At 49.9% G+C, this 18,182-nt stretch overlaps 1 protein-coding gene across 5 annotated transcripts in view; it reads left to right on the forward strand.

Moving 5' to 3' along the window:
- The first annotated feature begins 4,382 nt into the window (after positions 1-4,382).
- Positions 4,383-18,182, forward strand: part of B3GAT1 (beta-1,3-glucuronyltransferase 1) — a 41,893-nt gene continuing 28,093 nt past the window's right edge. For 3 of the 5 annotated variants that reach the window (XM_026099236.2, XM_026099234.2, XM_026099235.2), the window contains exon 1: positions 4,383-4,890. The gene's annotated coding sequence lies outside the window, so the exon portion shown is untranslated. The remainder of the gene's footprint in view (positions 4,891-18,182) is intronic. The other 2 variants (XM_026099238.2, XM_026099239.2) reach the window with 1 other exon arrangement.

Here is an 18,182-nt window from a genome sequence, read left to right on the forward strand (position 1 = left end):
CGTTTGCAAATAGCAGAACTTGTTGCTGCACTCTGTAGAAAGCTGATGCTCTGCTTGAAAACCCACTGGTCTCTTCGGTTGGCCCTCAGAGTATAACTGGGGTAGCGGGCACTTGCCAGAGGATCTTTTTGCCCAGTGTGCCACGTCAAGCAAAGGAGCAGGATGATGTGTCCCAGAGAGTGAATGGGATGGACCATGGTAGCTGAAGGAAGCAACATAAATAGACTGAGCTAGTGGAAGTGGTAAGTTTGGTAATCTGTAGTTATGAGCTACCGCTTAGCCCTCCTGTGGGAAGAAGGGGAATTGTCTCAGGTTGGCAAAGGGGCTAAACCTTGAGATTTTTCTCCTTGGCCCCTCCTATATCCTAGGATCCCTCTCCTCCGCCCGACAAAACCACCTAGGAGGGACCATCAATTGTAGTCCTCCCTTCCTAATGTCTTTGTTTGACTCTCTGGAGCTCAGGCCCGTCACATCAAAATCTGGCCTTTCTCTTTCCTTGTCTTGTTTTTGAGGATAATCGTTTCTGAAATCTGGTACCATGAGGCAATCGGGAGTCCAGCCTATGAGCTGAGGAAATTCCCAGAAAGCCTGAGGCTAGGTAGTTCTGTCCTCAGGCTACCTGAGGCCTGAAAACAAGACAGTGCTCCTAGAGCGAGTGAAGCTGTGATCAGGATAGCAGGGGAAGCTGCTGGGCAGATTAGATAGGCCCAGCCAAAGGGAACACTGACTGCATCGGCCCTTGGATTGCCCCAGCTGCTACCCTGCTCCTTCGCAGCAGCCCAGCACTGGGCTTGTGCGTGCGCAGTTGAAACGTACCCTGCTATTTGCACAGCGTTGCCCTCGCACTCTTCCCTTTGCCCTGCTCTGCCTCGGCTAATGAGGTTATTGTTTAGCCAGAGAGAGGCATCCGCTCCTGTTTGTGCCTGGCTGCACCGTGGTTCCAAGCAGAGATCCTCCTGACAGTGCCAGATGGCGAGCCGCAAGCACGGGGGAGAGGTGGGAAAGGAGCTGAGCTGCAGCTCTGCCCCCTCCCGGGAAAAAAGCCTGGTGGGAGCGCGTCTGCCCTGGCTCTGCTGCAGTGTGTGGCTCTGAGGTCTGGCAAGTGGAGCCAGGATGCAGTGAAGGAGCTGGGCCTCCGGATGGCTTGGGCAGGCAGACTGTGTCAGGCTGGGAGTCTAATTTAGGTTTTCTTGTGCCTCCAATCCTGTGGTAATAAACCTTACATAAACCTAGCCAGAAGCGCAGCATTAATATTTAAAAAATGACATTTAAGGTATTGAATGTACGCTGCATTCTCCAGAAGAATATCTTTGTGTGTGTGTTTGCGTGTGTGCACACACTTGGGGCTCTGTTTTGCTTTTATAGTGGATTGTTGCGTGTATGTATTTTACTCGGGGTATTTTGTGCTATAATAAGAAGGGGGAGGGAGCGGGAAAATACTGCTCTGTTTATATACACTGCTGTCAACAGCGATGCTGCATGTTTTAGATTCACATCCTCTGTGATGCACTCTGGATTCCAGGCAAACAACACCCTTCCCCCCGTTATCCCGAGATCCTTTGGGAGGATTGCCTGAGCATCTCCTTGTATACCTCTTTCTTACTGGCAGGCTTGCCCCCTCCTGGGTTTGGCTCCTGTGAATGTGGCACACTCAGGACCCAGCGTGCAAACAAGTCAATATGCTAAGGTTCAAAGGGACAACCTTGGAAAATGTCAGAGCGGCATCTCTGCACCATTGTTCTGCTGCTCTGATCGCGAAAGGATCTCTAAGTGAATCAGGCTATAATTTCCAAGGCGGGGGGGGGAAGGGAAGGACACAGCAATGCCTCCCTGTACATGTCTATGTCTGTCTTGAGCTTCCTGTACACTTTTCCTACAGCCTTTCATTTTTGTGAGTCTTCTGAGACACTGATGCAGACCTAAGCCCGAAATGTTACTGTTCACCCATAATTCTTTCAAATTGCAGGTGTAACACATCTCCTTTCCCTCCTCCCTGAGCTTTATGTGTTTAGGTTTTGTAGTAGGAGCCTTTTTTAGTCTCTTTTCTTCTCCTTCTTTCCCTCCTCTCTCACCCAGCCCTGAGACAGTCCATGAATTTGCCCTTTCTTGTTTCTTGCTATAGGCCTCGAGGGACAGTTCCCCAGTACTCCTCTCCTCAGTACCATAATGACGGGTAGCCTGGGACTTGCTGGAAAAGCACTGGGTCTGAATCCATCCTTTTGATATAAGTGGACATTATGCATTTTTAATAGACACGGAGCTCAGTGAAACCCTTATTACTAGCTGAATTGGCACAAAATTCCCAGGCAAGTAGTCTTTTGAGCTGATCTCTCCCTAGGTACCTTGCAGAAAGTGAGTCCAAGGACAAGAAAGGCCGCGTTCTCTTTGATTGCAAGAACTGGCCCATTTTGCAGAGGAAGTGGCTGAGCAGAAGCTAGCCTGGCTGTGTGGTCCTCCATGCAGTCTTTTTAGCTCTGGTGAAGGATTCTGGATTGGCAGTCCTGGAGTCGTTCCTTATTCACGTGCAGAGTAGATGCAGTGTGGGGAGAGAGGCTGTTGTAAAGTACCTTCGTTCAAACATCAGTCTCTGTGGGCAGTACCACTGGCCTGGAGCCATCTTCTCCCCAGTTTGTCCAGTGCAGGCCTTGCAAAAGTCTCAGCAAAGCTCACTTCTACCTGTGGCAGTGGCTTGGGGCTGTGCATGTTGTCCTCCGGCTTGCCTCACTTCAGGGAGGAGGAGTATGGGCGCCACTGTCCCCAGCCCTGTGATGCAGAATTGGAAGGTATTTGCTTGTTTTGATACTTGCTAATCTATGGGTAAAGTTTTGACTTCCAGAATACATAATGGACATCTCTGCTCCACATACCCTGGAAGAAACAGCAGTTTAAACTGGGGTCCGAATGCTATAGATACAAAACCAAAAGCTCAGAGAACATGATGGGAATCCATGGTGAAAATCGCTGGGATTGCTCCACAGTGTGAAACTCAGCTCAGTACTGATGTCTTTTGCAGTTACTGGAAGGTTTCTACTCTTTGTTGTTCCTTTTTTTGGTAAAGCATATGTAAATCTCTCTATAACTACAGGTTACCGTCACACTGTAACCTTACCAGACCTGGAGAAGAGGGTGGAATAGTTACAGCTGTGGATCTATGCATGTTCTCCAGGGAACATGTAGCAAGTAAGGGATGGTGGTATGTGGAGGGGATTGATCTGGTTAGAAGCAAGTGAGGAGGCAGCGGTGTCAGGATGGGAAAAAGCTAACTTGCTTCCAACCTCGGGCCTGATTTTTTGCTTATGATGAACTGTCCAGCTGTGAAGCGTGGCACTCAGAGGCATATGTTTTGTGGTGTTCAGCCATCTCGGAGAAATCTGCTGCTAAGCATGAGTCAGCCCTCCCTAGGTTAACTATTAAAGGGCAGCACCAAGAGATAAGATCCTTACTTTTCTCCCCAGCCCCTTCAAGCTCTGCCTTCTGCATGCTGCCGCTACAAAAGAATGCAGTACCCCTAAGGTCCCACTGCGTGGTTAGAGGTCACAGGAGAAGTGTCCTGCCTGCCCACTGGACCTGGTACAATTGCCTGCGGATTAGGGGCAGCGCTAGTCCCCTCCAGAGCCCTCTTCTCATGGGAGAAGCATGTTCCTGCTGTCTTTTGCCCAAGGTCCTGGGACTCAGGGGGCAACAGAGCATGAATCTCTAACTAGCCTTTTTGTCTTGGAAAGTTAGATGTCAACACCACCTTCCAGCTTTCTGGCCCTTGTAAGAGGGGTGGGGGGGGAATGGGGCTCAGTGCTGGGGCCCTTAGTCAGCTGCCAGGATGGATGTAGGGTACCCTGCAGTTTGGGTAGTGGTGGCCAAGTGGTGCCATGCAAAGGCATGGTGCTGGATAGAAGGGAAGTTGCATGAGATCCGACAAGCGTTACCCACTGCTTGCAAAGCCCAGGTGGACTCAGCCAGGGAGCTATCAACGTGGAGTGTGGAGGCAGGCACTACGAGGAGTGGAGGGTGCCGCTGCTGAAGTGTGCATGCAGAGAGTGGAGCAGTGCCTTCCTGAGGGGCGGGAGGTGGACCTTGCGTTGTCCCTAGCAGATGGTCACCACCTTCACTTAGCGCGGTGCTGAGCCTCCCCACCAGCAAGACCCTTCCCTCACACCCAGCCCTTCCTAGCCTCACACTTCCCTTTTGCATGCAGCACTGGGAGAGCATCTCTCCTAGCCTGTGGCTGCAAACTCAGTGGGTGATGCTGTGGAGTGAGGAGAGCAGGAACCAATTCCTTGAGGGGCCATCTCAAAGCCTTCCCTGGCTTTTCCTCCCATCGCAGGGAGAAGTGCCCCTGCCTAAGTGGAATAAATTGGTACAGACCATTAGCAGCGCAGGTCCTCCTCTAAAGGGGGGAGGGAAGGGGCTGTCAGCACTGCTCTGGATACAAAGCAGTCAGCCACGCTCTGGCTCCTTCCTCCCGCACCCCCTTGGCCTCCTCCTCCTCCTCCCTGTTTGCACGCTCCCTCCCTCCCTCCCTCTTTCACTCTCTTTCTTTTCCTTAACGCCACGCTGCAGAAAGGCAGACCCGGGGAACGGAAGGTCCACAGAGGCGGTGGAGGAGGAAGGAGCTCTCCACTGCTGTTTCTTTGAGAGTGGAACAAGGAGGCAGAGAGGCAATGAAGGAGTGTCTTGGTTGCTGCCTGGATTAAGAACAAATACATTAAAAAAACCCGTAACAAACAAGGAAAAAGGGAGGAGAGAAAGAGGAGGAGGTTGCTGGGGGGAGCCCACTCCAGTGGGTGAACAGCCGCTTTGAATCGTGCCTCTGTTCCCAGGGATTAAAGCTTGAATGGGAGCAGCTTCCCAGCCGCGATGGAGAGAGAAGGCAGTTCAGGCTATGGGAATAAGGTAACTCTTGCTTCTTGCAGACACTGCATGGCTGAGCTGAGCAGGACAGAGCTCCTTTATGCACAGGGCTGGGTGTGTGTGTGTGTGTATGCGCGCGCGCGCGCGTGTGTGTGTGGCAGGCGGGGAGTGAGAGGAAGCAGAAAAGACTCGGACCAATTTTTCTACCCCTCCCACTGTATTTTAAGGATGTAGACGGGGTCCTGGGGGCTGCAGGGCTGGAGATGACTTTGCCTCCCTTTCTCAGGCTGGATGCCTGAAGATGCCGAGCTGCCTTGCCAGGGGAGGGCTGGCTGGATGGGTTATGGGGGAAATACACTCGTGTCGCCTCCGGGAGCACTGTGCTCCAAGCTTTGCCCTCCCAGACCTGCACCTGCTCTGGGGCACCCCTCATGGGCTTGCGTGTGGCTCCTGGGGAAGGCGTGTGGGGACTACAATGGCCCAGCGCCCTTCCAGCCTGCTGGTGCATCCGTGCAGAATGACAGGAGGGAGGTGGGAGAGGATCGAGAGTTGCTTGGCCCTTCCCTTGGTCATCCTCTGCCTTTTCCTCTCGACAGAAAGGGATGGGATTTAGCAGGAGGGAGAACTGAAATGCCTTTCATTCGTGCCAGCAGTGGTGAGAGCCAACTTTGAGGCTACTTAAGGGGAGAAGCTTTCTGAGTGCTATCTTTTGGAGGGAATGGAGATGGCTGAGGGATGCTTTGCCATCCAAGGAGTCATCTGTGTCACATTATGTTGTGGGAGTGGGTGGGGATGAAAAATAACGATTATGGGGGAGGAAGTCTGTGGTAATCAATAAATCTGTCTCTAAACAATGCTTTCCTTCTCCCTGTTGGCCCTCTCTCTGACTTACTTCCTGGGTCTCTTACCCTGAAAGTCCTAATTCCTCTCAGCCAGACCAGAAAGCACAACTTTAAAAAATGTTGGGAGGTGGCTCAGCCCAGCTGTTGTTGGGGAAGGCACTGAGGTGGACCTGGTGTTTACAGCCATGGAGCCCATATCCACCTAATTCCCAAAAGTCCATATCTTGGCTGGGGGTCTCTCACTGTCTTTAGCAGGATCTTGCTGCTGCAATATCCATTTGTTGTGTGCTGTCCCTCAGATACCCCCTCCTCCTCTTGCCCCAGCGATTCCTTAACGGGTCTTCAGTTTGATGTGGGGTTAGGAAGCATTTGCCTTGGTTACTTAGACAATGATGTGTCACAAAAGTCCCTGCTTCTGTGCACACAGTGCAGAAAGTCATGAGCCCCGATGTGCTGTGAATTGACGTAAGAGCTTATATACCCACCTAAGGAGCTTATGGTCCAGTGTCGTGGGCTTGAAGAGACTATGGAGTCTGTTGCATAGATCTGTACGCGCTTGTCGAAATCATAACTGTCTGTCACACCTCTACAGTGAGTGTCACCAACTTCTGTAAATGTGCGTTTGTGTGTGCATGTACCTATGGAAAAAGGGCTGTGTGAATGCACAGTGGAGCTTTACGTGGTTCTGAGCCAGCAGCCTTTTGTTTCTTGAGTAATCCTTGCTCGTAAGAGGAAATTCTAAGTCAGTGAGATGGATCTTGCTTGCCTTGTTCATGCAATTAAGCACCTCTCTGTGTGCAGATCTCTGGTGGGAATGAACTGACTAAGAGCTGGCCGAAAGATTACAATGGTTCTGATTGCTTGGGTGACCTGATAGGATGGGGATTGAAGAGGTGTGGGAAAATGGAGGCACTGGGGAAAAAGGATCAAGTAAGTTCTTTCTGTATGTAGCACCCAACTGTGTTTTCTGTGTGAGCTTCAAAGCACCGAGGAAGATGGAAGATGTTCTGGTGAAGGGACTGAGCTGTTAGAACTGTTGGAGTGGGAAGGTGGCTGACCAATAATTGTATCTTCCTGGTTGGATATGCATGGGGGTGTAAAAGAGAGAGAGGAAAAAAAACCAAATGAGTGACGTTGGCTCTGAGTACTTTGCTGTCTCATGCAGTTGAGTTATAAAATCCCCTCCTGAAAATAAGCCTTCATAACGATGCACTCAGCTCTTCCAGTGAGGCACTGTGAACTTGGAGTCATTAAGCAATGCAGTAACACCTTTAACGAAAGCCAGCTCCTTCAGAGCCGGACTGACCTGAGGAAGGTGCGGAAGAGGGGACTCAAATCCCATGTCCTTCTGATTCTCTAGGCCAGTAAAGCGAGAAGAAAGCATCCCTCCTCATGCAGGTGTTCACAAGGAGGAGAGGAGGAGAACTTGCACACTTGTTAGTTGGCCTCCCATAGTTTTCTGACCCACAGAGATGGCTCATAGCGAAGCGTGAGTGCTGTCCTGCAAAGGGAGGATAGTGCCCAACCCTTCAAAGGGACTGTCACCTTGTATGCGTTACAGGCCTGACATGGTGCTGCTGGGGCCAGCGATTCTATTGTGCTTTGGCTTTGATCTCATCAGGGCAGTATCTCACAGAGCTCCAGCCAGCTGCAGAGATGCCTGGATTTTCTCTCTTTCCACCTTTGACTTGCAGTTGCGTTCCAGATCTTTTTGGTGGTTTGCTCTGCAATTGTGCACCCTCTGAGGCAAGAAGAGCAGCGAGTGCCTGTAGTGTGCAGGGCCTTGTCAGTTTAGCACACTAACAAACACTGCTTATTTCTGGCAAATAATTGTTGTAACTTGGAAATATGGCCTAGGCTGCCCAAGAAATCTTCCAGTAACAAAGTATGAGCACGTACTCTCCTTGCGTGAAGTTGGCTGCTCAGTGTCAAAATAATGCTTTCTGAAAGGAAAGTAGTGCATCTGCCCTTTTAATCTCTTTCAGCGTGTTCGTGTTGCAACAACAGAAGCCTTGGAAAATGAAAAGAACTCTCTTTTAAGGGACATTAGGGCAAATGTTACAATTTTTTTTAACATTTCTTGGAGACTTACCTTTTGCAATGCCTTTGCTCTTTCTTGCCCTTGTTCCCCTGCTGCCAGCTCCAAAATGTTGGGCAAAGGCAGTTTTCTTTTCCTCAGACAGACGCCAGTGAGCAGGTTCGAATACGTAGAAGGAGAGGTTAAGGTCCTGGCCTTTCTCGCATCACTGTGCATTTTGCCTTGCAGTGACGAGGACTGCCAGAATCTGCCTGGGCTGCTTTTCGTATGGACATAACGGCAAGATCTCTAACTTCTGGGGGTGCAGCCAGCCTTTGTCAACACCTTTCTCTCTGGGTGATGCCCTCTGTGGCTTTCTCCCTTTTCACTTTGTCTGCAGCTCTCCATTGCGAAGTGCCGTGAAGTAGCCTTGAAAAGCTAGGCGGGCTGTAGCTGTAAGTCTGGTCTGGGGGTATGGGTGGAGATGCTGTTGGTGTGGTTTCAACACACCAGGGCCCATGGGCAAAGCATCTTCTGGAAGCAGTGTCATTGGAAGGGCCCTCTGTAGTGTCTTTTTCATGGGTCCCTGTTCTCTATAACATGTTGTCTTTTATGCATTGCTTGTGGAGATCCTGAATCAGTTAGCTACCTGTGATTTACTTCTCCAGTGGCAAGGGAAGCGATCTTTGCCAAGTGCAAGGTCTGCATAGCGAAGATAGATTCTTCCTTATTCTCCTGCCAGCGCCAGCTGTTTGTGTGTGTTGGCAAGTTGACATCTGGTCTGGGTTCACCTTTGGAAGCTAATAGGGGCTTTCCTGAGTAGAGATCACAGGGTGTGGCCCATAATTAATCTTCACATCCTGATCTAGACACGTGGACCACCCCCAACCACTCTAAGTAATACAGTATATTAGTCACTATTGAATATATCCGCCTACCTTTTCTAATGGGAACTCCACGCCCCCAGGGATCTGAGCCCCCGAGAGATTGAGAACAGCTGAGCTGGGGAGCAGAATCCAGTCTCTTGCAGTGCTAATGGCTTTGTCCCACAACCTTAGCTGTTTTAGTTCTTCGCCTGTTTTTTATTCTTCCTCCTCTCTGTCTGTGGAAACATCAGTTGTACCAAGTGGCACTTGCCAAGGTGTGTTGTTTACAGGCTCGTAACATGCCTTCTGCACAGCATACATACCCTCCTGAGCTGTTCTTATGGGCACCTGTGATGTGCCTGGTGCACCCTCACACGTGTGGCTTTGCACACGTATGTTCTCCATCCTGCCCAGTGTATAGATGTGTATGTTCTTGCCCTCGTGCAGCTGTGTGCAGATGCACACCCACTGACTGTAGCAAGCATGTGACCTGCAGTTGCTCAGGAGAAATGTCCACACTGTGTGCTTCTGTCTGAGAAATGCCCTGTCCTGCTTGGGAACCTTTAAGCAATTTGCCAGCTGCACTCGTACCTTAGAAAGCTCTCTGGGTAACCTATCTAGATGTCCACAGGGAACACGGAGTGATATTCTTGGCAGTGACAGCAGCGTAGAGGAGATGCTCCAGATTTCCCCCCCGCCCCAGGATCTGGGCTATTTTCCTAAAGACAGGACAAGAACTGAACTTCTGTATGAGGCTTCCTGCACTGCTTGTGCTGTTCTCTAAAAGCAGGTGATATATCTGCTCTCAAAAGGTGTGTTAATGCCTACTGGTTCAGCTCCAGCCCAGGCACTGCCCTTAAGTGCTGTTTACTATTGGTTCCTGAGACATGGTTTGCTAGGTAAGCGTACTGAAGATGCAGATGTCTGCTCAAGTAGACCCTGCTGTATAGTAAAGAGAAATGGGCATTTTCATGGTGCAGCTCATCTCATCTGAAGGCAATGCATCTTAGATAGGCCAAATGAGTTCTCCCCATTGCCTGGAAAGGGAGTCTAGCAAACTTTGCTGTGGGGATCTGTGTCTGCAGCACAGCAGTGAACAGGGGTGGATGACTCCCACCCTAGGCCCCTGCAACTGGGTACTGCGAGGCCAGGGCAGCCCTCACCTGACATTTTGTGAGTGGGAAATTGCATGGAGCTAGATGGCCACATTTGCAGCTTGACACAAAGATCTCCCGGCCAGCTGTGAGGTTTCACTCCTCCAGTGTCGTGAGTGCTGCACATTACGTTGTGTGGGTGGCAGAACCCCCATTTCTTCATTGCTGCAGCTCACTGTGATCAGAAGGGCCAGCACTCATGGAAAACAAGACCCACTTCATTTAGCTGTTGTGAATGAGACAGGGGCATGGGATTTGTCTCAGCTGCCCTGCTGGATGTTGGTTCTTAAATGCCCTAGCGTAGTCTCTTCCTCAGATTCAGCACCTGAAAGACAAAGGAAGGCTAATCCAGAAGAAATACCTTGCCTCTGCCTGTTTCCCTTCACCTTTCATTCAGCTGGAAGGAGACCAAAAGCAAAAGGCTGGACGCTGAGACTCTGCTCTGGATTTCATGAATGGATGAATGCAGAATGGCAAGTGGGGATTTGGAGGGGATTTGGAAGCCTGCTCCAGGATTTGTCTGGCACGCAAAGCATTTATAATACTTCCAGCATTATGATAACATAATGCCAGCATGATTCGGGGCCCACTTCAGCACTCAGTGAATAAAAAGCACAACTCTGATCACCATCAGTAGGAGAAGGGTCCCACTTTTGATAAGTTGTAGCTTTGAATAGCTTATACTCTGTTTTGTCTTGGTGGCACAAAGCAAGGGCCAAGATGCTTTTGTTTGCTGCTGTGGCCACATAGGTGTGTGGGAGAGGGTGCTGAGCAAGCTGCAGTGGTAATGCTGCATCAGAGCAGCGCACCGTGGACTGTTGCAGAGAAACACGAAGTGACATTGGAGTGGGTGCCTGGCTTCCTCCTCCTGGGCTCATCTCTAAATGCTACCTCGGCCCTGAAACGATTTGGCTAAACTCCTTAGATCTTTTTGCTTTGTTTTTCCATCTATTTAGCAGCCTCTGAAGTTAAAGAACTGTGTACAAACATGTTTCTCTTAATGCAGGAGACCCTGTGAGAGCTGGGGCAGTGCTTACCAGAGGCTGCATGGGCAAGTCCACGGTGAGTCCAGCTTCTCAGGGAATGAGAGATCAAAAGCCTGCTGGCCCTGGAGAATGACACTGCCCTGGCCCCAGGGGGCCAGACCAGGTGATCTTCTAGGATTATTCCATCGGAATCCCTTGGACTGGCACGGAGAGTAACTCTGGAGCTGTGCTGAGACACTGGTGGCCCCTTTCCTCTACAGGGCTTCTGACCAGTGGATCCAAGTGGGCTCTTTTCTGGCGTCAGCCTGCGTCTTCCCCATGCAACAGCAGGAACTTAGTGCCACCCTTGTTTTGACACAGCTGTCCTGTCACAGGAACTGGCACTATGGAAGCCACTGCCCTGAGGCCTTCAGCCCATCCTTGTGCAGGGGAAGGACACCAGAGTCCTGTGCTTTCTTGGCTCTCGTTTTGCTCCGATCCTCCTATTCTTTGCAGTGTTTGTGCTGCTGAGAGGCAGCAAAAGTTTGGGCCTTTTTTGCTTTCTGCGTTGATGTGCTCTGCTGGTTTTTAGAGCAGCTGTGGATGCTCACAGCACAAGAAGAGACGCACTGAGTTTGCGTGTTTCCTCCTGCCTTCCCTTTGTGCCTGCCCCAGCCAGCCTTGCCCTTCGTCAGCCAAGGACTGGCACTTCCTGAAGGATTTTCTGTACACGTAGATCAGGGGTGATACTCAGAGAAATCATTCATAGTGTTTCAGTCGGCACAGGAGCCATCATGCAACCCAGGGCAGCTATTACACTGTTCTTAGCAGTCCTGCATTGCCATGTTCAGATTCAGACTTGTTGGAAAGAAAGCATAACTCTGCTGCTTTGTGTGAGCCTGTGTGTGCCTACGGTAGCTGGGTGCCTCCCTACTATGTGAATAACCCTGTAGGTGCCTGTAGCAAAGTGGTACATGAGTCGCTGTCCTCCTGCAGGCACCACGTCATTTCCTTCGTGTGCCCTCCTTGCTCTGTAATCCCTCCATCACCATGGGGAACTGTAACTGCAAGCCCATGGGAAAGGCTGGAGTTTGTGGAGTGTACAGGAGGTGAGCGATGCCGTGCCGTAGCCATTAACGAGGTACATTAACCAGATGATGAGGGAGCGGCCTGACAGGGTTATTAATTCCTGTCCCTCACCTTAACAAAGCTGTAAAACCCACTGGGGGATCAGAGCAGGAGAGCAGCACTGTGCTGTTCCCTGTTGAGTCCACGCTGAGAACAGAGCAGCTTTGCAGGAGGAATATTGTTAGAGGCTGAATGTGGCACCTGGAACCTATTTTGGCTTGCGAATGACTTGATATTTCTTCTGAATAATAGATGACGGTTGCTTAGAGGCAGATATATGAGTGGGTTGGGTCTCTGAAGGAGGTGGTGAGACATACAGAGGAAACTGCAGTCCTGTATTGGGCCTTGCTGGATCCTGGAAGCCTGGCAGAGCTGTGCAGGGATGGCGCTCGGACAGTGAACCTGAATGGCTCGGGGAGGGTGCCTGCTTTTTTCTCATGTCTCATACGGTCAGTGCCTACCGCTGCCCAGCTCAGGTTCCAGGGCAGAGGAAAATAAGTAATTGTGATGGTATCGTTCGTCTGCCTTTGTGAGGGGCTTGGTGCGAATGGGAGGAGAATGCTGCTGTGATTAAATCCTAGCAGAGTTTATGGTAGGAGTCGGCAACCTGCGGTGTGTGTCTGCCAGGGCAAACAGGCAGCTGTGGGACAGCACAAGGACCCTGAAACAGACAGCTGTGGGACAGCACAAGGACCCTGAGAGGGGCAGCTTCTTTGGGAGGCGGTGGCTTTGCTCAGATTAGCAAGACACTGGGAGATGCTGCCTCATACAGCTCTACGGAGAGGCAGCCTCTTCTCTGAGAGACAGCTTTTGCTGACTTTCTAGTGGCACATTTTGCTTCTAATTTGGGAGAGAGAAGTGTAAGCTGGCACAGGCCTGCCACCCTTGAAAGGTTGCCAGCCCCTGGTTTATGGCACTCTCTCTGTCCGTCTGCTCCCCACAGCCTCAGTAAGATATAAAAATTTTCTACCCTCCCCATCCTCAGCTCTTGCAGTAGATGTAGGGATACAACACCCCAGAAGAGGCTGACTTGGCCTGTGTGATGTGGCGTTGTATGGATGTTCAAAGGTTTATTGAAATAGGTTGTGATCCACTTGAATGGATGGCAGCTGGTTATGGAGATTAGAGCTACAGAAATCACTAGTAATGAATAATTCTCCCAGAGTCTTGCCTCTAACAGTGGCATAGTCACAACGTGTGACTAACATATTCATTTTCAGTGAGTGTGCAGCTCCTGGAAGGCCCTGCTGCTAGGCTTTGGGAGTATTTGTTTCTGTTCATCAGTTAGATGAGCAGCATTTCTGGCATGATTTTTACCAGGGAAAATTTGCAAGTACTGAAATTTGAAGCACTGAAAAGACTGGGTGGAATCTGAGCAGGGCGGGTTGGTGTAGACAGCCAGAACAACTGTGCCTGTGTGGGAAATGGCTGGAGTACGAGTGAAATGTCTGTGCAGTGATGGGCTGTTTGAGTAGTGGGAAAGATGCTTTTAGGTTTGTATGTGCGAGCTTGTTTGGAGCACTGAGATTCAGTCATGGCAGGGGATGATCTAAGAACTTGGGAAGTGATTTGATGAAAGTTCAACTCATTCTTGGGTGGCTGGGTTTGAAATTATGTCTACCTTACCAGAGAGTTACTTTAAGTTATTAGTTACTTCTGCTCTAAAATTCTCCAAGTGCAAGCAGCCAGTGTTCAGACAAGAGGACTGAGAAAGGAGCCTGGCAGGCATATCTGTGAATAAAACTATTCCAAGATGAATCCCTTAGCAGCAAGGTGGAGCTGTCTGGATCCTGGAGGTATAGGTACTATCTCTGTCTTGAGCCTGGCAGACTGGCCTCAGGAAGGAGGAAAAACAGCAGTAAAAGGTACCTTTGTATAAATAAATCCCAAAGGACTGTAGGATGAAGAGCTGCCAGTTAAAGCCCCTTGTGGAGGAGTAACTGTCCATGGCATTGGGAGAATACTGGGATTATTGCTATAATCGCGTGAAGAGATGCTGGGGATGGGGACATGTTGCATGCCATAAACCCATCACTGCTGAGAACTCATGGGGCTTTGCACTAGCGGGGCCTGTGTGTGTGGAAGGGACGCTGCTTTGACTTCCGGAGCAGGAGACCCAAGCTGTCTCCCTGCTACTGCCCTCTCCCCTGACTTTGGGAAATCTGACAGCTGTAAAGCTCCTGGTGGCAAAGGATTTGTTACAATCCTCTGAAGCTCTCGCCCCTACTCCCCCCCCCCCCCCATTTCTTCCTCCAATTTATTTTTTAATAATGCTGCCAACATGATTTCTCACCTCTGTCTGGTACGCTCTATGCTCTGCCTGGCAGTCCTTTTTGTCTCACCCAGGCATCTTGTACCACAATGCTTTAATGGGAAGAGACTCTGGCTGCTGAAGTTAATAAGTTATCCGACAGCCTGAGTCATTCTAGTTATGGAGGGAATTGTGAACTATGCAGCAATCCAGGACTGAGACTCTGGTCTGTGGGGGGAGAAAGGTTTTGGAGTAGCCTAGCATTCAGATTCAGGTCGGGATCAACATAGGCACACCCCTGCTGCCAGTGCTATGCAGTGCTTTCCACCTGTAAATCTTAGGATGCTTCCCAGAGCAGTGTTGGATTGACTAGATGTGAGAAAATGGAGGATCAGAGAGCCAAGGGACAGCTGCTCAAAAGGGAGCCGGCAGAAGAGGTAGAGAGAAATAAGGTCTTCACTCTGCACTGAGGAAAGCAACACATTTAGAGTGACTGAAAGAGGAAATTCTTCTCCTTACACAACATGCCGCGGACTTGGAAGAACAAATTTGCCAAGATGCCCTCAGAGCCATGCAGGCATTTCTGATTTTCATAGCCATCTCTATTCTGCATTCACCAGGAAGACACTGTCCCTCAAGCTGGAAAAATAATTTAGGCCTATGTGCAACACTGAATCCACGCAGCACTGATTTTTTGCTCTCTTTCTCGATCACCTTTACTGCTTTGGCTCATTATCAGTTGAGTCAAACAGTTTAGTAAGTTTGTGTTGTTTTTAAAGATTAGTCATCTATACGAATGACATTTTCAAGCCTGACAGTTCCAATCAAATGACAAGGGCTGCTAATTCTTGCACTCAAAGATCTATGTTTAATTTTAAAAAGTAAAATCAACATGACTAATTAAGCAATGTACCTTGAGGTACAGCCTAGAAAAATGCAGATGTAGCCCTAGTCACTTGAGGAAGTTACCAGGCTGCCGTTGCTTGGGTTGGACAGGCCTGAAGGGAGAGTGGTGGGTCTGTGCTGTTTCTCTGTTGTTACTCTCCTAGCGCTGTTTTCTCCTTGGGCAAGGGATGGCCTATTGCCTCTCTGTCCCTGCCATGCAAGGATGGTGACAGTTGTAATAATAACGATGTAATTTGCCTGGTTGATTTGAGATGCACCGTAATTACTGCGTGATTACAATATTCTTAGAGCAGCCATTACAAAACTCTCCAGTTTCTCAGAGCTCCCCAAGGGCTTGTCTTACTCCTCACCTTGCAAGTCAAACCCTGCAAGGGAGTCTGTCTGTCCGTCAGCCCTGTCTGCATCTGTCAGATTACATGGGCATGCTTTGAGTCGCTTGAAAGTTAGAGCTCCCTGCTGCTGAGATACTTAGCGGACTGTGGGGAATATCTCCCCCTGTCCTGACCAGTTTGCTGGCACTTTTGCAAGTGGTGGGGATGCTGCTGGAAATGGCTGGGTCTGGTGAGTGGGACCGGAGAGCTGGGCAGCAGGGAGAGGGGCTCCCTGGTGTCTGCCCTTCTCTGTGGGCTGCTTGTTCCCTGCTTTTTTGACTTGGGCTGTGAAACTGCTGGCTTAATTCTTTCTCCAGCTTTTGTTTGGCTTCTCTGTTTCTCACTGATGTGGAGAAAATCTGGACTGGATTTGGCCTTTGGGTGATTCAAAAATTAGGAGAAATGACCTTCTCCAGGCATGCACACCAGGCCGTCAGGTTGGTGTGTTGCACTTTGCCAGCACCTCGGGCATCAGTGTTTGTGTCATTTCTGTATTTAGCCTGTAAGCTACTTGAGCCTTGTGACTGCTGTCCAAAAGCAGGCAGCTATTTTCAGCTCACCTTTGGAGCAAGCCGAGGTGCAGGTGAGCCAAAATAACTAAGCCATGAGGGAAGCCAGAGTCAGAACCAGGCTTAGATTGGAAGCTGGACGAGCCGGTAGGTTCAGCACTTGCCTTTCCCACCCAGAGTCAAACTAAGAGCCAAATTTCTCCATCTTGGACCATGCTGGAATAGCTGGATTGGCAGCATAGGGTTTTATACTGGTAGAGGAAAAGTTCTTTTCTTCCAGCTGCCCCGAAATGGCAGAGGAGCCGTGTTATTCTGACATGTCAAAGCAGGCAGGTTCCCTGGCAGGCAGAAGCCTCGGTGTTCATCGTGAAGAAAACAGATGAGGGAAGAAGGAAGGGTGCGTCACAGGAAGCCCTGTGCGCTTCCTTTCAGCAGGCACAGTGGGGTTAGGAGACCCTGCAGAATCTCAGCAGCGACCAAAAATCGAACAGGGAGGTCATTTTAAAATGATCTTCCTGTTTCCAAGCAGAAGGCTGTGTAGGTTTGTGGCTGTACTAATGGACTGCGGAGCTGCAAGCAGCCATTGATTGTGTTGCGAGCTGCTAAATTAGAGTTGTGTGTTTGCTTTATCATCCCCCCCCTTCTCTTTCCACACTGTAGCATGAAAGAATCGATGCTAACCCGTCAGTCCCATTTGTCACTTCTGCAGAGGTCACAGACTGGTGATCTCACTATGCCCTATTCAGTGCCCCAGCACTGCACAGGGCTTAGGATTTGAGCCACATCTCTTTAAAGAATCCATCTAACAGGGACAGGAGGTGGGGATTTTCTCTGTAGGTTGGCTGTGACTTTGGACTGACTGCTTACCAGGGAGCTGGGAAGGCTCTGAGCACCATGCTGCATCTTTGCTGGATCTATCCCTGAAGGCCACAGAAGAGAAAACCTGCAGGAAATGGTCCTGTGATTCAATGAATGGTCCTGTCCCTCTAAGCACTGCTGCTAGGAGGTATCGATATATAATTCTGCAGTGCTGGGATGTGCTTTGATGCAGGAAGGGTTGTTGTTCAGGCTGCACCTAGTAAGGATTCTTGCACGGACCGGTTGAGTAGGGTGCAGCAGTTAACCTGGAAACTCTGGCCCTTGGTTGCAGGCTTATCTGCAGTGAATGAGAAAGAACTAGTTTGCAATAAGGCAGGAATTTACATTCAAGCTCTTCGGCTTGAATTACCCGCATGGCTGCTCTTAGTGCATCTAAAATACAAAGCATCTTATTCCAGGCTTCTGTGGCTGCCTCATGTGCTGCACGTGTTGGAAGCGGCATTGTGGGGAGGGAGTGGGGAGGAGTCTGCCAGTGTTAATTTACAGCGTGCTGAGAGCACTCTGCCTCCCCGAAGCAATGGCAGTGCCGCTCTGCCTCCCATGGCAGTGGATGCTCCTCTTCGCTGCCTGTCTGCAGCACCTGTTGGTATGGCCACACGCACACTCTTAAACAGCTCTCTCAACAGTTCCTGCAAAGCAGTCTTTACTTCAGTGGTGTCTTCGGGGACTTGTGCTTACAACAGCTGGTGTTTTCAAAAATAAGGAAGAATTTGGATGCCTTCATAGTTTTTTTCCAGCTTTCAAAAAAACACCTTTAAGATCTCTGGGCTTTGCTATTACTTTTCATTTTTTCAACGAAAAGTAATCCTTTTGAAAACTAAGCCCCTTTTTAAGGTGTTTTAGGGTTTAAGGTGCACAGTGGTGGCTTGCCCACTTGTTGCAGTGGGAGAAGGCCAGGTTGCTCATGAGCTCTGCAAGGCTTCATTTTTTCCCATTTTTTATGCATTAGAATCATGTTATTAATAAGTGTTTTAAAATAGAGCAGGATTTCTTTTTTCTGAGAGTGGGAAAGAACTCAATAATTAAAAGTAAGTGCTGAAGGCCGTGAAGCCAGGCCTTGAGTGCAGGGTCAGTGAGCAGCCCTCCAGCGGATGCTGTAAGGTGCGTGCCACGTGCTGTGGGCTCTGACCGGCAGCTGAGCAGGATGATGGGCCCTGCCGCATTCCCTCCTGCATCGTCTCTCCACCGAGTCAAATGGCAATGGTGTGTGGGAGGTGAGCAGTTTCATCTCCAGGTCTGGAACTGGGAACATATTGCAGAGCCAGCTGGGAGATAATATTAGGGTTTGCGGCTTGCTAGGCCCAGCTCCTTGTATGTGATGATCTGATTGTGAACCATCCCAGCTGCCAGTTTGGTGGGAGGCAGCTCCCAGGATGTTCTGCCAGCCTGAAGCCGCTGAGGTGCTGGGCACTTGCAACGTGAAGGGAGTGGTACTGTCTAGTTGAC

The sequence above is a fragment of the Dromaius novaehollandiae genome, chromosome 21 (genome assembly GCF_036370855.1).
Source record: "Dromaius novaehollandiae isolate bDroNov1 chromosome 21, bDroNov1.hap1, whole genome shotgun sequence".
In the NCBI taxonomy this organism is placed as follows: Eukaryota; Metazoa; Chordata; class Aves; order Casuariiformes; family Dromaiidae; genus Dromaius; species Dromaius novaehollandiae.